At 39.8% G+C, this 18,654-nt stretch overlaps 1 long non-coding RNA gene across 1 annotated transcript; it reads right to left on the bottom strand.

The window, feature by feature from the left end:
• Window positions 1-2,084: 2,084 nt before the first annotated feature.
• LOC135329551 (uncharacterized) lies at window positions 2,085-14,258 on the bottom strand. The gene is made up of 4 exons (XR_010391041.1): window positions 14,172-14,258; window positions 12,588-12,619; window positions 6,422-6,492; window positions 2,085-6,273 (listed from the first exon to the last, which is right to left on the bottom strand). It is a non-coding gene; the product is annotated as an uncharacterized LOC135329551 (long non-coding RNA).
• Window positions 14,259-18,654: the final 4,396 nt, after the last annotated feature.

The following is an 18,654-nucleotide window of genomic DNA, read 5'->3' as shown; positions in this document are numbered from 1 at the left end:
CCACTACTTTTATAATAGTAGCGAAGGCCATGGACACTTGTTATTTATATTTGTTTGACTGGTTTTCTTTATGCTGGGAAAATATTGTACTTGGAGATTTTAAAATGCTAAGAAGGAAGCAAACTGAGCATCCAGGAGACTGGAATTAGTATCTGGGCACTACTATTTCATCCTCTAGGCGATCTACGCTTGGCTGACATCTACAGGATTTAAATAGTGCAGGTTTCAATCTTTGGTCAAAGATTAAAATGGATGGATATGTATCCTGGCACAAGAACATATGTTTTCCATTTGCTCCGTTGTCCTCCACCAAGAGTATGATGGACACGAATCCTAATGACCCACAGGAAATGAGATCAATGCTGCTAAGTGATTATAAAGGGGTTTTTTGGACAGAATGCAATGTTTGCACTTCTAAGCAATGACAGCCTTGATATTAAGGCTAGATTATCAAACTAAGACCATGTAAGATTCTTGAATATACTAGGTACAAGGACCTGATTTCATTTCTGTCCCCAGGAGTATGACCGACCTGTGGCTTTTGGAGCACATACAGCTCCCAAACAGCTGAACTGCAGCTCTCAGACCACTCCTGGTGGCACAGCTATTCCTGTGGAGGTTACGGGTCGCTTGAATTCCTGTCCATGGAAGACAGCAAGCCGAGAGGCCACAAGTGGCTGTGGGGCCACTGCTGGAGCCAGGGAGCCAGCTGCACACCTGCCAGCTGCTGTTCAGATGTGGGAGCCCTGGGGAGAGACTGACATCATGAGCCTATGAATTTCCCAGGAGTTTACTCATCCTTCAGGTATGTGATGTGTCCAGTGATATTCAGCCATATCAAGCATGCAGTCCCTAGCAAAAGGTTTATTGGACATTTTTGCATTAAGTGACTGCTTAGGGCCTGTGTTTTTTGTGATATAGTGTCTTCCGTGGTAGCCATGTAGTCTGAGTCCAAAGAACTGTAGGATATGTCATCCTCCCTAAGAACTTTGCACAATACACAATTCTCCAGCTGATAACAGTTTTTACATCTGTCTCTGACTGTATCCAACAGACTGGAATTTGTAGGTGATAGGACCCACTTACACAGATTCCGCTTGAATACCCTCAAAAAGGGAGAAGAGTTTTGTTCCATCAAGCGTAAGCTTTAAGACCAAAGGCCTAATCTACTTGTAAATGATTTATCTAATGAAAATACAACTTGGTTTCAATGGCAAATCCTCTGCAGGAAAGAAAGTGGCTAATCTATAGAATCAGAGCAGAAGACACTGGATGAGCTGAACCTTGAACCTGGCTGTTATGTCCCTTGTTTTTAATAATTTTTGTTTTCCAAGAAAATCATTCTGTAAGAGAGAAAAGGATTGGACAGGGACCTCACTGCTTGCCTTGAGCGGCTTATAATAATCTAAGGGGTTTTCATGAAGAGGATCCTTTCTTCAAGAGCTCATCTCATCTGCCAGTGGGACTCAGTGTGATATATGACACGTACACTGGCAAGAAGGGCTCAGTGGCAAGCCTTTGGCTGTATTACCACTTTTATTTCACATGGTGAATAAATTTTTAATAGAAGCAGGGACTATAGATTCTGCCTGGTACTAGTGGTTCATCATGGGGATGTGGGCATAAATATGTCCCTGATCATTTCAGGAACACTGAGTATTGTTGTTTTTATCAGATTTAACCTGTTTCTTCTGGTTAATTCTTACTGAGAACCCTAGACTGAGGAAAGCGAATACTTCTACCTTACAGAGGTATTTAAAGTGCATGCATTTGATATATACATATTTCTACCAGCTCCTCCTTCCTTATATGTAACAAGTTGTGTGTGTGTGTGTGTGTGTGTGTATAAATATGTATGTATGTATATATATTAAAAAAAAAAACTAATTTGGAGGACCAGGGATCAGGGATTTTGATTAGAGTTTTGCTTTAGTTTATGATTCCCTCCTCCCTGATTACCCCAAAGTATAACCCTGAGAAAGAGGATCAATTTTATATCTAATCCAATTACTTTTATGCAACTGCCAGGTTAATGATGAGGATAACATTTTACTGACTTGGGCAGAATTTTAAAACCTTGTTACAGGTGTAACAGCGTTTCAGACAGAAAAAGTAGAAGGCCTCTATATATAGACATTTAACCATGACCTCAGTACAAAAAGACACATCTACAATACAGTATTTAAGGGTGTGCTCAACTTTAATCATGTTCTTGAAATCATACTGACACCAGAGCTTTCGTAGAAAAGAGGCTAATTGCTTCATTTTCAAAAGTCTCAGGGAGGAGAAGTTACTTCACTTTTACCTTTTTCTTTTGATTCAAGATAGAGTAACACTTGTAATTTCAGATATTTGACTTTCATCTTTTAACACTAAAGAATGTCCATTATATCTACAAAACAGAAATGTCTTTAACATCTGTGCACAACAGCATGATGGCTTTTTTTTTTAATATATATTTTCTATCATATCAGAATGAGTAACCTCTTCAGTGATCTGGGGCAATTATATATTGTTTAATTTTCATCCAAAAAAGTGAGAAGTAAAATTATATTTGATAATGGTTATACCTGGAAGATATTGTGGAAGGTAGCTTAATTCAATTTATCATTATAGCGGCTAAGCTGTAATGAAATGTGGGGGAAATTGAATTTGCCAATTTTGGTTACATGCAGTTTAATTATAATTGATTTAGTGCTAATGCTGTATATCTCATGCAGAAGGCTGACTGGATAAAAGATATCTTAAAATACACTGAGGCTTTTTTTCTCTCCATGTCTTTATATGGCATGTAGTATACTTCTAAACACAGATACTTTGATTATTATAGCTGTGCCATTGAGTATTGTCCAAGCATCACATGAAATGTTGTCATATGTCTGCAGAGCTCTTCCCTCTCTCTCTACATCAGATCTGACTGTCAAAACTGGCCAGCTAATTGGGACAATTAAGGTGCCCTGAGATATAATTATCTTATATAATTTCTCTATATGCTTAAGGAAAAGGATGATTGGCTCAGAGGAACAGGTTCCCTGTGGTACAATGAGAAAGAGGATACTGGAAATGAACAGATCAACTTTAATCTCTTGTACTTAAATAGCCTCTAAAATAATTTAAGCCCAAACTCTTCCTTCTGCACCAGTAACTTTACACCACAAAGCAACACTTTAAGTATGTGTAGTCAAATAAATGAGGATCATCTCTGTACAGAGGATCCTTTGGTGTATTAGGATCCTGGTAATGACTCCCAGTTGCTGGTGTGAAGAAGATAAATGTGACAGTCATTTCCCCATGCCCCACTGACTTGCTCTCCATCTAGCTAAGTACACAGAAGGTCCTCAGAGCGCCCCTCCAGTCATTAGTGAATACGTCCTCACAGCTTTCCTATGGCAAAGCAGTGTATTCCCACTTTCACAGGTGAAGAACTGATCTGGAGTCAAAGACTCTCTTACTCCTGCTATCGGGGCAGTTTATGGAGGGGGTCTGAATACTTACTTATGCCATCTAACTACAAGACCATCAGGGCAGGACCATGCCTACTACCAAATTGCCAGCAATTGGAACAGTTCAGAGAGCTGGCCATTGACAGCAAGCACCCGAGGTTCCCTAGAGGTGTCATTGTCAGGCCTAGAAATTTTATTTTCCGTCTCCCTGCACCTCTGGCTGACTATAAATTATAAAATGGAAGTAAAGATTTTGACTTCTTTTTGTGAAGAAAATTTGGAAGAACAAGATGCAGCATGATTATTGTTACTGCTTACCTGAAGAAGGACATTGGTTGCAGAATATTTTAAAACACCAACACAGCAATACTAACACAGCACTGTCTAGGCTCCTGACTTCAAAATACAAACTGAAGACTAAGGAGTTAATACTTCCCTCAGGCAACTGAGGTGCACTGTTTACTTGAGTTTCCAAAGAATGCATGTATTTAAAAGGGTAAATATGAATCAATGGTACAGGAACAGGTACAGTCATGAGAAAAATATTTATGCCACATCTATTTCCCTAGGCAAGAACATACTCTTTCCCACCTCCAGACCTAAGCTGTATGTTTCGACAGTTTCACACATTTATACAATTGCATTCCTGAGGAAAAAGGAGCAGCAATTGCTTTAAATTCGTCTCCTTCCAGCCCAGAAACATTTTTTACGCTTTCATTGCAATGGCTACTGTATCACTGAATTCCCTGAAATGAAATAAACTCTTATTTAACAAATAGCCCTATATAAAAGTCAGTCTTTAAAGTCAAAATATGGTACTATCTTCTCTAGTTGGAGATAGGCTGGAAAGAATCAGTAAAACAGAAATCAAGCTTTGGGGTGACTGTTAATTCCTGAGTCCCTACCGAGACCTAATTTCCTTTCTATATTCCCTAAATATTAGATCTGTGCAGACTAAAGATTTCATGAACAATTTACTGTTGCATTGCACCTTGCATATTCACCTACATTCAGCAAAGTGTATGAATATAGAGTTTACACTCTTCCGGCTGAATGAGACAGTCTTTTACATCCACTTTGCATTCTCCTTGGTTGACTGACAATACGTATCAGAAGGCAGTTTAAAATCCAGCGCCCCAGCACATATATTACCTTCTAATAGGCAAGCAGAGCAAATAGCGGCTACTTCTTTCACTCGTTTCTCACCCGGAATATGTGCATCTCTCGGTCTGCTGAGTGATGTGGAACACCAATTTATTGTGCCAGCAAGGAAGCAAAACAGTCTCTTGACAGCCAAAGAACACACAATGTGTTGTAGATAAAGAAGGAGAGTTAGATCCAGACTCAGCCAGCCTAGATTATACCTTTGTCCCTCATGCTTCTTAGATGCATGTGAAAGTCTAGACTCATCTTATAGAAACCATGAGGCCCAAACTGGCTGAACTGGGCCCTCCCTGTCTCTACCAACCCTCAAGCACTCAATATGCCAAGAGGTCACCCCCATCTTCCCTGGCAGCTTCGGCCTCAAAATTCCTTCCAACCACCTGCATACATCTACTCCTGCCCAGGAATCCTCAGGGATTTTCTCAGTTCAGTTCTAGAGGGAGGGAAGGAATATTTATTTCTCCTTTGTACTTTCCTTTTCAGCACTCTTCTCTTCTCATTCATTTGCTTCTCATTCTCTTGCTGCCCCAGCTTGTACGGGCTACAAATATAAAATGGAAAAGAAACGCGGCTGACCAGATTAGCAGGCATAGGTGAGGATGTGGAGAAGGGCTGATGATGTAGTCAGTGAGGCTCAGTTTCTTCAAACTTTGCTTTTCATTGCTCCTGCATGTGTCATACAATTTATAGCTGATTTTACCATTTGCTTACCCAGATTAAACGTTAAAATATTAAAACAGGCTGTGAGATGAGTTCACCTTTTCCTGAGAAGCCTTTCCCTTGGTTGCCATTTATTCAGTGTATTTACCTCACTCTGAGCCTCTTCTAACCCTGGTACCACTCTGTCACCTTCAGCGCCCCTTGGGCAAAATTGACCCATTGTGCTGGTAATATAAGTGACATTTAAATTGCAAAAAAGTACATTAACCAGCATCAGAGGACTGTGCTCATCCTCATATAAAATATTTAGCTTTCCATTTGCCTGTGGGAAAGGAAACACCTCAGAGCAATTTCTTGGGTATCATAGCGAAATAGAAAAAAAGCCAGAATGAAATTTCCCCCGAGGAAACACTCCAAACCACTGAAAGAAGTGCACTCTACTGGCCATCCCCACAGGATTTTTATAGCCACATGAAAATATTGATACCAAGATATGTGCCTAGTTCACCTGAACTTTGTTGTGGTTTGTTTTGCGTTGCCTTACTGAAGTCTGGTGAGGAATATTATTCAGAAGGGTTTTTAAAGCCTTTCCTGCTAACTGGCTTTTGTCAAAGGTGATGTCAGTCAGTATAAGATGTGTGAACATGCTGGCAGAGCAGGGATTTTGAGATGTTTATTGTTCAGTTTATATATATATATATTTATATATAAAAAAATTCACAATGGTGTGTAGAAGCTTCATTCTATTCCTGCTTTCATTCCCTTGGCACAGGTTGGAGGTGAACTAAAATAGAAAATGCAGCCAGTTCTTTTGGTTTAAAAGAACCTGTAATAAGTGGTAGCTTGCAGAGTGGACTGGAAGGTCTTCAGAGCTCATAGAGATGTTTAGTGAGGAAAGGCAAAGGCAAACACTGGCGCCATAAATACCACTCCCAGCAGCAGCACTTGTGGGGAACCACTGTCATCCTTCTTCCCTTTCTCTTTTCTCAGTTCCTTTGCTCCCTTCCTACAATTGCATGAAAAATGTAGAACATATTATTATAGGCCATTCAAAGTTATTTGAATCTTATGGTTTCAAACAAAATCACCGTTTTAATGTCTTATGACTGTTTAGCAAAACAAATAAGTAATTTGGGGGAAAAAAATGAAGTCACCTTTTTCACTTATTTTCAGTTTTATCATCTTTCCCTTTTTATTTGTGCTCCTCTTTTCTTCTGATCTAGCCCTGCAGAAAGGATGGAAGCAGAGGGTCAGAGAATAATATGCATTTTAAAGGTTCATTTTCAAACAGTTTTCATGAAAATTTCAGCTCTAGTAAGAAGTTCAGCTTTCAAGTGATCTTTCAAAAAATGCCTAAATATGCAGACTTTCAACAAGCCTTTGAGATATACATATTAGTTTCATAGTAGTCACGGCATACAGTACAGAGTGGTAGTACCTGGACCTAGTATTTTGCCTAGTATTTAGAATTCCCACCAATTCAGTTCCACACATTTGAAATACTTCCTTTTTGTTTAGACTTGAGATATTTCAAATATCAGGATATTTTTGAGTGACTGGAGTGAAAAGAAAAGCTGAAATTGCCTCATTGGTATCTCACTTTAAGTGAAAGTATTTCCTTAGAACCGGCTTGGTAATCATCTTCAGGAATTGCAAAGATGCTAGGTACTTGCTGTGTTATTTAAAATGCTGGGTCATCTTTCTGTAATTGTAATCAACATGGTTTTCACTATGACATGGTTTTCACATTCTATTACATGGCCAATGCTGCAAAACACAAAAGGTAGTGCATTGTGTCATCTGAGTCCTGTTAAAAAGCATAATGAAAAAGTCCTGCATTAACAAATTGCCTCTTACAAATTAATTTTTAAAGTAACACCGTAAGCTTCAATGCCCCACAAATAATGTATTCCACACTCTCACTCTGTCTTAATTTGATCTGCACAGATAATAAGAAATTATGAGATTAATATGAGATTTTTAAAATTTTATGAGATGTCTGAGGATAAACTAAAGTATGGGTTTCTGGGTGTGTTTTGTTTCCAATTTTACGTGAAGTTTAATTTTGAAAGTCAATTATCTACTGAATCAAACATACACTACCGGAAATCAGTAAATATAAAACAGCAAATGAGTACTGTTAGGGTTTTTTCTACAGATTTGGCCACCACGGGGAAATCTGAACTAGTTTTCAAGATGTTTATGTGAATTATGATCTTGGTAATTACTGGGAATGGCAATTAATTCCATTATTTACATTAAGAAGTATTTATGTCAGGAATTTCTATACTGATGAGTAACAAAAAGAAGGTCTCGACCATACCCTGAAGTGTACGTAGAAATACTACGTATGTATGCAACTACATCAGTTGCATAACTCTATCTTGGGAACAGTCTCTGCAATTGAGAATGAATTAGTTCCTCACCTCTGCTATTCAGGCTTGAACAGCCTATGCAGTCAAAGGTAATCTGAGCTCGTAGAACTTTTATGCAAATATTTGGCTGTATGTACTTTGAGTCTCACGGACTTCAATAACTGGCACAGTGCTAAGCAAATAGGACCATCTTTGCAAAATTGAGGTGCAAATATGACATCCAATAGAGGTGTAAAATTAAAACTAGGACTAGTTTAGCGCAAATTACTTGAAACCACCTCAGTGATATGGCTATTTGCTCTTGACTTACTCTGTTTGGGTAAAGGATGATTTCAAAGAACTTGCTAAAATCTAGACTTTCCATGCTTCTGTGTTTGATAGTCCTTGTACCATGGGCTGAGACATTCCAGTCCATTTCTTTGGGATATCCAAAAGGTAACAGGACACATGTTCACTTAGCTGTGTGAGGTAGTTTGAAATCTAATAATGAAAGTGTCTGTGAGGCAGAAGTGTCTTCCAGGAGTTAGAGAGCTCTTCAACAGATTACTGGGAAACATGTAATACCGCCATACTAAAAAGGCCTGCATGGCCTTTAAATGTGCTGTATGAATCCTGACTTTCTTGGAAAGTTAATTTTTATTTTAATGAAGTCTGTTGTCTCTTTTCCCCTACTTGTTCAATAAGTGTGCAAACTACTGAAAAGCCTGTAGGTGATAAAAGTATTCCTTGAAATCCTCTCAAACAGAACATAGCCACAAGGTAAAATTCTTCCAAGAGCAAAAATTGGTCATGCACGATTACTTTCTGACACACAAAATAGCTAGCTCAGAGTTTATGTTGTCATTAAATAAATGGGAACTAACAGACATTTCGACAATGGTTTCTGAGTTGATCTGGACCCAATGCAACCTTGCTGTTATTTTCTATAATGATTTACAGTAATGCGAAGTGGATATATAATGCTGCCTTTTGGGTTTAATGGCTTTTTACTCCTACTTTGATAGGAATGTACAGGGCAAGTGAAGGGGATGGGAGATAGTCTCGGTGGTGACCTAGAGGAGTTCTTCTGCAGTAACCTGGAACGAATGCTGTAAGTATTACAGCCTGGCTTACCCTCATCAGTACATCTGTCATTGATGGACCAGACAAACTTGACATGAACTCTAGACATGTCTTTACTCCTTGTTATTAGTAAGAACAGACTGCTTTCTGATTTATTATGAGCAACATTCTGCTAACATTAACAATATCAAATAGTATCTTGCTCTCACGTAGAGGCAGTGAAGCTCATTGTAGAGGGTCACCTGATATGACCGAGGATTTCTGAATTGTCTTCTTTCCGGGAAGCCATTTCTGACAGCAGGGAGCTCTGACCGCTGCTTACTAAAATATGCACTTCTTGGTATTTTCCTACAAATTCTTTGGAAATGATGGCAACTAATGACAGCCTGTAGTACTATTGCTCCTCCTTTCAGTCCTGGTGCTGTGAACCACTATATAACTGTGTGAATAACAGCAAATGGGTATGTGTTAAAAAAATTAATAGCAGATAAATACATTGCTCTTTACTCCTCTTACTCAGGTCACTGACACAGATTTACCAAGTGGGTTAGTGAACCTTAGTCCCCATTCTCTTCTGCCTTCCTGTTACCCAGTTCAGTTGAGCCAGTTCAGCTTTTCTGCCCTCATCACATCCCAGCTGTGTGACCCTGCCACTCTCACCATCAGCATCACAGCTAAATCCCTGCCCAGACAGTCAGTCACCTCTCTCCACAGACAATCCCTTTAAAGTTAATTACCCCACTCCTGGAACAAGGTGCTACTGAAAAATGAAAAAAAGGCTATAAAGCTCAAAAATATAAACTCTTTCATTCAGTCATCGGAGGGAATGGAGATGCAGGCTAATCTGTAAAGGTTTAGCAACCAGAGCATTAATCAAATGCTGTAAGGTCATTCTCCTCTAAGATTGATCACAGAGCCACGAATAACAAATCCAACACCTTCCACATATAAAAATGAATAACCTTGAAATCCAGATTCCAATTTGACTCTGACCCTTTTAATCAGAAATTAGTAGTACCAATCTTCACTGAAATCTCTGAAAATGCTAGGTGAACTCTGAGAGGGAAACAGATCAATTTAGAAATGAAGCAATTGCCAATCATGCCCTTCTGTGTGTTCAGTTTCTCTCCACAACCACAAATAAGAACAGATAAGTCTTCAAATAATAGTTATTACAACATTTGATATTTGTTTTGGATTCTGTTGTTATAACCCATTTGGCAGCACAAAGAAGGAGTTTATGAGTGAGAAACTATCTTTCCTTGGGCTGCTGCTCAGTCATGCTGTCCTTGAGCCCATAGGACATAGACGGCATAAGATAGGAGGTAAATCCAAGAGGCAGATAGTTGGGTACCTCCTTCCTTGGGTCCACAATAGGGAGTAAGCTGTTTCATAAGGAGGTGTGAGGTTACTCACTCCTTATGAAAGAGAAGAGCTGGGAAAAAACACTGAGTCACAGTTCGTACACTGGTCTTACTGTTTGTATTGCCTATTCCTCTGTGCGCTCCAGATCAAAGCACCTGGGTGTCAGCCAGCAGCTAGCTTAACTGTACAGGCAGGGAAAATGCCGAAACACATGAGGTCTACTTTTCCTTCTGACTGTTAGATGAACGGTAATCTTGAAAGAAGGACTAGCTATGAGGCTCTGGTTCAAAGTCAAGTTACAAAATCCAGGAACATATTCCATTCCCAGCATGGCCTTAATGGAATATCTCAGTTGTGAGTGGTTGTTTGAGAGCTGGTGTGTGAAAGAGCATAGATATAAGTGATACCTACATGCTGCAAACTTCAAGAAAAATGACGAATGCACTGTAGTTCCCATTACGATGATTAGCTATGAGTGGACCATGCAGTTCAATTTGGATATTTCTGCTTGTTGAAAGTACTCATGACATTAAGGAGGGGGTGGGGGGGGATTGGTACTACCTCCGTTATATTTTCCTCTGAAGTCAAAGACAGCTCCAAATGGGAAAAAGTCTGAGGAAAATAAGTTGTTTGGGTTAGATGCTGGTGCTGGTGTGTTTGTACAGAATATGGCAGGGCTCCTGGGTCTGGGACTGCATCCTCCCAACAACTGCTGCAAGAGCAAGTACTTCCAGATGGGTGGTGGTGCTAGGGGTATGATTGCCTTATTCTTGTTCAAAGGACTATTGCTAACTATTAACTCTTTTAAAGGCTATTTGCTAACGATTAACTCTATTTCAGTTTAACTAACTGCTTTAGGATGTCTGTAGCAGCTCACTAGCTCCTCTAAAAACGAAGTCTCTGGATGTTGTGCCAAGTCTTTCAACTGACTCATGACTTTTGCAGACACTTGAGTAATACCTTTCCAGATGCTGAGCTGCTGGGCCCTGATCTCTTACTATAGCTGGACAGACTCCTCTGATGTAATATGTGACACAAGTGAATTGAAATCAAAGGACTTGCATTGATGTACTAGAAGGAGAATTTTGGCGAATGTATTTTGCTCGCTGCTGCCTAGCCACATGGTTTTCTGTTCAGAATGAGCTGCTCCCCCTGTACTTTGTTTCATCAGGTTGTTGACAGTCATTGCACCCATACTGGGCATGCTTTTCAGTAGTAGGAGAAGTACTGGTAAAGTTTACTAGATTTCAGTGTGGTCAAAGGTGTTCTGTGTTTTAAAATTAAAGTGACTGTGCATTAATTTTGGAAAATGGTTTGAGTATAGGATAAAGGCAATATTCTTTTCTACACTGAATTACTGCAAACCTGATTTTTCAGTTCCTCATCGAAGATGGACATACATAGCAGAGCAAATGGGATATGATTCAGTAACAAACCACTTCTACACTCTCTTATCTCTATCACTGGCTCTATCTCTACTTTCCTTCATCACTAGGAGAAAAAGTTTCACAAAAAGAATAAAAATATATATACAACTGTATTTTGCTGAACTAAAATGGATTTTTCATCCAAGGAGGAACACAGTCACTTCATGGCTTCTATCATTTTCTTGCTTGGCAGGTTAGCTCTGGCCAGCTATGAAATAATTTGTCCCCATATTATACAATCTTGATAATTCAATGTTCAGCATTACTCGCAGATGCTCAAGGTGGAAGCCTCACCCCTAAAAAAAGAAGGTAAAGAACATGTACTACCAGAACTTAAAAATAATTTTTAAAAAATGGGATATCTTACAGAAGTGCAAAATAAGAAAAATGAAAAAGCAAAGTATCTTTGAATAGAGTATGGGACATTTTTGAAGAACAAATCCCAGCTGTTTGTGGCATTTTTCCATTATGCAACTGCGCATTTCATGAGAACAGAGAATTTTTTTCCCACTCTCTAGGCTCAGTAAGAAATCTAGTTTTGTATACACTTACACAAATGCTCACACATTATGGAGATGTCAGAAGTGACGCCACGGTTAAGGATGGTTGGTTGAAATGTGCAGTTAAAGCAGTACTAAAATCTCTTTTCTTCACACTTCAGTAATTGAATTTGGTATTCAGCTTTGGCAAATTAACTCTTCAGAAGACACTTTGTTTCTTATGTCTATGTTTTAGTGAATAACTTACCAACTTGCAGCAGACATCCCTCCCCCCTTTTGTTTGATGTACATTTATAGGTTGCATTAAACCTTTCAAAACGTTGGGGTTTAATTTTCATTTAAGATATTTGTAAGAGACACTTGACCCTTTCCACTGCCAAAGGCAACTGTAGGACATCACAGAAATTTGAATATGCTGAGCTTCAGGGTTTTTTCTGTGTATTGTGCTGTTTTGGGAAGGGGTATGCGTGAATGTGTCTGTGTAGATGACAGGCAGCTCACATGGAAGAGTGATGCAGCAGATGTTTTTGTATAGCCTGAAAAACACCCATGTTTGACCTTGATGACAGATTAAAGAAAAAGTAGACTTACAAATTAAGGTGGCAGCTGAACAAAATTTGGAGCTGTAAACAGAAAAATAAACAGTTTCATTTGATTCTCTGTATACTCAAGAAAGGATTCTCTGTATACTCAAGAAAGCAGAATTTTATACATTCTTATAAATAAGCAGAAATGCAATGGTTCCACCATTTTTTTCCCTCTTAACTAGAATATTTTCAGAGTGACCAAATATTGACTCCACTATGTGGGTTAAAAGAGATGCTATACCCATATCCTCCCAGGCATTTTCTAGCTAAAATATTATTCTCTCCTCCTGTCAATATAATACCCATAGTCTAATAATATCTTGAACCCAGTCCAATTCTGACTTTTTACACGCAAACAGATTTAGAGTCTGTTTTTCAGAGAACATATTACATATGTAATTACATATTAATATTAATATTAAATACATTGGAGCAGACTTACTGTATGTATATGTATATATACTGTACATACAGTAAGTCTGCTCCAATCTCCAGCTACTTTTATTTTACCTTATTTCAAACCAATTCTCTAGTCCAGGACATAGGACAAACAGAAAAGAGAATATATCTTAGTGCCTGGTTGCTGAGAAGTGTGCATGGCTTTGTATGGCTAGCTGAAATTTTGCACAAGTTAAACAGCAGCAAGAGACAGAGAAACTTTGGCATTTGTATGTGTGACTTTCACAGGTGTGTGAAGCAGAGACAGGCTGGTATTTGTGTAGAGCCTGCAGCTAAGGTAGATTCCACTTTTTTGAGGAGAATACGTCTATGCGACCTCCCAGCCTCCTCCCAGGACGCAAAATGGGCATTCCTTAGCTCAGAAATGCCAGTGGACATATCCAGAGTTCCAAGTCTTTCTTGATTTTCACCCTACATTTTTTCAGGAGTGTTAATATACTCTTTAAATTGTTTAAATGGCTGATGATGATGTGCGCTTTACTCATTGTGTCTTATTATCTGCAATATTTCTTCATTCCTTCAGTAATTCAGTTACAAACTGTTTTGACTGTCTTTCTGCTAAAAGACTGAGAGCTTTATAGCAGGAAAAATATATATTTGACAAGCAAAAATGTTTTAAAAGAATATGATTCTACTCTGCTGCATCACACATGGTAGTTAGCAACTATAAACACCACTCCAAACCTACCTGAAATGGTTTTCAGTGAATTTAACTGATTGGAAATAGTCATCCACATAAAAGCAACAAAATGTTTTGAAATGACAGATTCACAATGCTATGGAAAGAGCTGATTATTTTTGTCAACAAACTTTGAGACTGCTGGAACCTTTTTGCATCAAATTAGGGCCACTGAGACCTTAATTCAGCAAACTACATGCTGCAGAAAGCCCATCACGAACCATTTGCCTTTCTTGAATCACCCAAGTTGTTCTGCTGGCAGCATATGCTTAAATATCTTGCTGAGTTGTGGCCCATGGGTCTTTTTTTTTTTTTTTAACAGTATTTACGCTGTTAACTTCCACTGATTAATCACCGAGGTTAATTAAGTGTTTTATGAGTAGATTAGATTTGCTCTAGAAAAGAATAAAATACAAATGCTTATGCAAAATAGAGTTAGTGATATCATACCTGATTAGGTGTTAGTTCGGTGAATGCTAAAGTGCGAGTGAAAAGAAAGAGTTGTCTCCTGGGAAAGGGCTTCTGCATCACACATGACAAATAAATATTTCTACATCAATTCTGCACATCATCCAGGCTGTGAGAGCTGTGCCACATCACTGCAACATGAACATCCCCCTCTTAATTTTATTTTAGAGCTGAAGTCCTAAGGGACAAAATAAATGGTGTGAAGGAAACAGTGTAACTGCTGTGAGGTCTTCTCTCATTAGAAATTAGGTAGTGAAGTACTCCAAATTGGAAAAAGGACTTTGTGCCTTCTGCAAAGTTGTAATTCTACTCTTAATGCTTTGGTAGTCTAATTAATGTAAATACGCAAGTCTGAATAATTGCTTTGGGGTCATCTTAATTAGAAATTCCATCTTTTAATTGGCAGAGAGATTAATTAAGATATACCCTCAACCATCCACTAAATCCCATCCCTTATATTTTATGAAGAATTATTCCATCTCTACTCAAAGGCAAGCCAAGAATATTAATCCTACCTCACTCTTCCACTCTGCCAACTGATAACGCTACGAAGAAAAACCTTCCTTGTACGTGTGTGCTATGGAAACCCTGGCATCTGGCTCTCTGTATTTCCCATGGACTGATGAGCTGTGGAGGAAAGGGCCATCACCAGCATTGCTGCGTCTCTGGAAAGCCGGGGCAAAGAACGGGCAGAGCGGAGGGAGCACTGCCCCAGAGCAGGCAGGATGAAAGCAGAGACCGGCCCTCTCAGAGGAGCACTGGACGTGTCCAAGCTTTGTCAGCTGGTGCCAGCAGCCGGAGGAGGAGCTGCAGGCCTGCAGCCATGGTAGGACACCTGGGAAGTTCCCTGCAGGGAAGGGGAAGGAGGGAGACACACAGAGGTATGTTGTTGAAAAGCGTATGTTCCAGCCAACAAAACATTTCACTGTGGCTTTGCTTTTCTCTCATCCATTGGTGAGCACAGTAAAATATGGCTATTTTAAGATATTACATGCAACTTTATCGACAAAGTGTGCACTCCGGTGAGGTCTCTCTTCACCCCTTATGAAACTGCAATCACTATAGATTGGTTAGATCATGAGGGTCCAGACTAGGGCTGTACAACACTTTCGAAAGGTCTAGAATAAGACTAGCTGGAGAGTGTGTTGTCCACTGGTATTAAACCACAGTAATATTTATCAGGGAGGAAAGTGACACTATGCCTCATGGACTCAGACCAAGGAAGTGGTGGACAGTCATTAACAGACTACTGCTGATCGTACTATAGGAGGCTCATATACACATTTGTGTTACTAGTTTGATGCTCTGCTCTTTACTCATTTTTTCCCCCAATATTGTACACAAACTTGGCACTATAAGCTGGGACAAATACATCTGCACTGAGTGTTCAGGGAAAATGTACGTGAGAACTGAAAAATTTTGGAAGGTGGCAACTCCAGCAAAGTGCCCCTCCAGGTGTAAGAGAATTTCTGTAACTATTTAAAGCCAACCCTTAGCGCTGCTTTTCAGTTTCTGCTCTTCACTTCTCATCTGAGGCACCAGCAGAGCTCTTTAGGGCAAACTGAAGCCAGGCTGCCTGTGAGTCTGCCCAGGACTGGTCCATTCTGGTGAGAGATGTATCACTGTGAAGGCAGGGTGTTTTTTTTAATGATAGAAAGGAAATCTTAACTATCCACTGATGGCAAATCAATTCCTTCTGTGCTACCAGTCATGCAAAGAGCACTCAGGGCAGTCTGGTGTCAGGGTGATTAAATTTAGTTGAACTGCTTGTGGAGCAAAGAGACTAGTTAGCACATTTGTTGCCAAATCAGATACTTCTGGATTGAACATTAGAACAAAAAGTCAACATTTCCTCCTTCAGATAGGGATTTTTGTCTTGTCCATTCAATGTTAGAAGAAAAGTGTGTCTGGGGATGCTGGGCTGTACTTTAACGAATGGTGTCTGTTGCAGTTCCATGTACTTACGAGGCGGAAGCAGAGCTGTAATCCCACCAGGACTCCTCTTCTACCCAGTGAGAAAGCCAGGGAAGAAGAGGAGTTGAGATTACTGCCAGAAATGTGCTTTCCCTTAGTATTGCTCTCAGAGGACAGTGTATAAATAGCTGTCTCATGGGCTGATGCAATGTGTTGTGGGGCAGCAGTTATATAGATGTATTTTCTTATTTCTCTCCCACCAAAAAGAACACATTTCTACCACAGCTAGTTATAAAATTTTATGCTAGTTAGAAGGCAGGATTGGGGGGTTTTTTGTATAACAGATTCAGGCATCTATATAACAGGTCAGAAACTGTAATGCGTGTAAATAGCATCTAATTAAACCATGCACTTCTTGCCTTACTTCCTGTCCTGCCATCGAATAGGAACATCTCTTTCTAGTCTATACTTCAAACACAGATTTAGAAACAAAAAGTGCATTATACCACCAGATAAAATTATGAAAATGTGCTGCTTCAACCTGTGAAGCCAGGCACACTATATTAATAACATTATATAGCTCAGAAATACTGTATAAACCAAAAGCATTGTATTAATGAGCAGATAATTGCCTTCAAGATTATTTAGATGATCCAACAAATCCTCAGGTAGCAACTTACTTCCATTACTGTACCAAAGTCGGATAAAAATGTGCAGGACTTTTTCATTAAAAACAAAACAAAAAAACTTTGTCTCATACTCTGCTCATGTGTGGGATATGAACCAGTTGGCTTTTCCAGTATTTTGATAATGAAATGCTGCTAAGGCTTCGATGTTAACAAATAAGAATAACTTTGGGAAGAAACTGAATATCCTCCAGAAAAACCTTGTCAGTTTCTGAAACTGCTCCGTCTGCAAAATATGTATGCACATAATGGTCAAAAAAGTTGTATAATCCTTACTGCCAAAGTTTGGGGACTTATTTTCAGTGCAGACTGTAGCTGTTTCCAACAGATGGCCCAGGGCAGTTGCTGTTACCACTGTTACATCAGCTTTGAGTTAAAACTTGAGCACATAACCACCATAGTCCATTTAAACGCCTTTATTAAGTGAAAAGATGCTACAGTAACTTATTGGTATCATCCGCCCTGCCCAGAATGAAGCCACTGGAAGGGGCACACTCAACCGTTAATGAGAGGCAGAGGCTATTGCTGTTGTGGAGACAACGTGCTTGTGTGCATGTCAGAGAGGTGGCACAGAAAAGCTAGAGCCCACACCTCTACTTTTTGAAGTGTAGGCTTGAGAAAAGTCAGAGTGCAAGAGAATGCATGAGACGGCTTTTCAGCAAGGCAGAGCAGTATAAAAAGGCAGAAGCTGTGAGCAAAGATGCTGCCTCTTAGTGTTTCGTTCCTTCAGCATTCAGGGAAACAAGCCTACGGTCTCTGAGACATCATAGGCCTGTTTCAAAGAGCCTCCTGCCTTCATCTCACACTTCTCCTGAGCAGAAGAACCTGCAAAATCCTGACTATGTGGCTGACTGCTCAGGTCAAAACAGTGATTGTTGCTTACAAGGTCCCACGTCATTGATGCGATCTTACTGAGACATAGGCCTCTGGAGGATCCTGACACCAGGGGACAACCCAAAGGCTGTTTGAAGTAAAAGGAATAGCCCAATGAAGAGCATAATCATATTTCCTTTTCTGAAACGAAAACCTCCCTCCTGCCCTCCCCGCTGCCAAGAATAATTCCAGCATTGTTATAACACATCACTGATTTGCCCTCAGGTGGAGGTGCCTTAACTGGAATGTTCCCACCCAGTGAAATGAAGTTCAAGCAGCTCGGCATTGTGAAGGAAAGCCCTGTATTAGAAACCTTCACCTCTACAACCTTCCCTCTCTTTGGGCATAAATATCCCTTCTCAGACAGGGCCCTGGGAGCACTAACTCCTGCTGGGGCTGCATCAGACTGTCACAGCCGTGAGCATAGACAAGCGTGTGACACCAGGCTGCTCCGGTGGGCGCCCAGGGCATTGCTCTGCCACAACCATACTGTCCGGAAATGATACAACAGATAGTAAAACTAACACAGGTACCGAAGAAAAGTTTTCTCTAAGGAAATATGTACAGGACTGCTTTTTTGGGAACACCTTTATTTGCCTTCAGTGTATGAACAATATGTTAATTCCAGAAGAGGAATAAGTAGCAATTTCAAAAATTACCATTTTTCTGATCAAAGAAAGTTGTTGAAGATCTGTACTTCTGGGAGGCATCTGTCTGTCTTAAAGGTCCTGGACAAATAAATTACAGCTATGTCACAGTGGACTATAAAATGAACCTCTTTGTATAGACCCCTTTCTTTGGTATCACATAAAACACAGACCCTCTGGTGGGCGAATCATCTCCTGCCCAGCCTTCATTAAACATAATCCTGGCTGTTACCCTATGGTCTCGCCTAAGAGGGAAGCAGCGTGAGGCTGGAGCTAGTTTGCTCTCCACATCTGAGGGTTGCCTTGGTACGAGGCAGGCGGAAACTTCCCCGCTCAGTGATGGCT

The sequence above is a fragment of the Dromaius novaehollandiae genome, chromosome 11 (assembly GCF_036370855.1).
Source record: "Dromaius novaehollandiae isolate bDroNov1 chromosome 11, bDroNov1.hap1, whole genome shotgun sequence".
Classification (NCBI taxonomy): domain Eukaryota; kingdom Metazoa; phylum Chordata; class Aves; order Casuariiformes; family Dromaiidae; genus Dromaius; species Dromaius novaehollandiae.
This window is presented reverse-complemented; position numbering and strand designations above follow the sequence as displayed.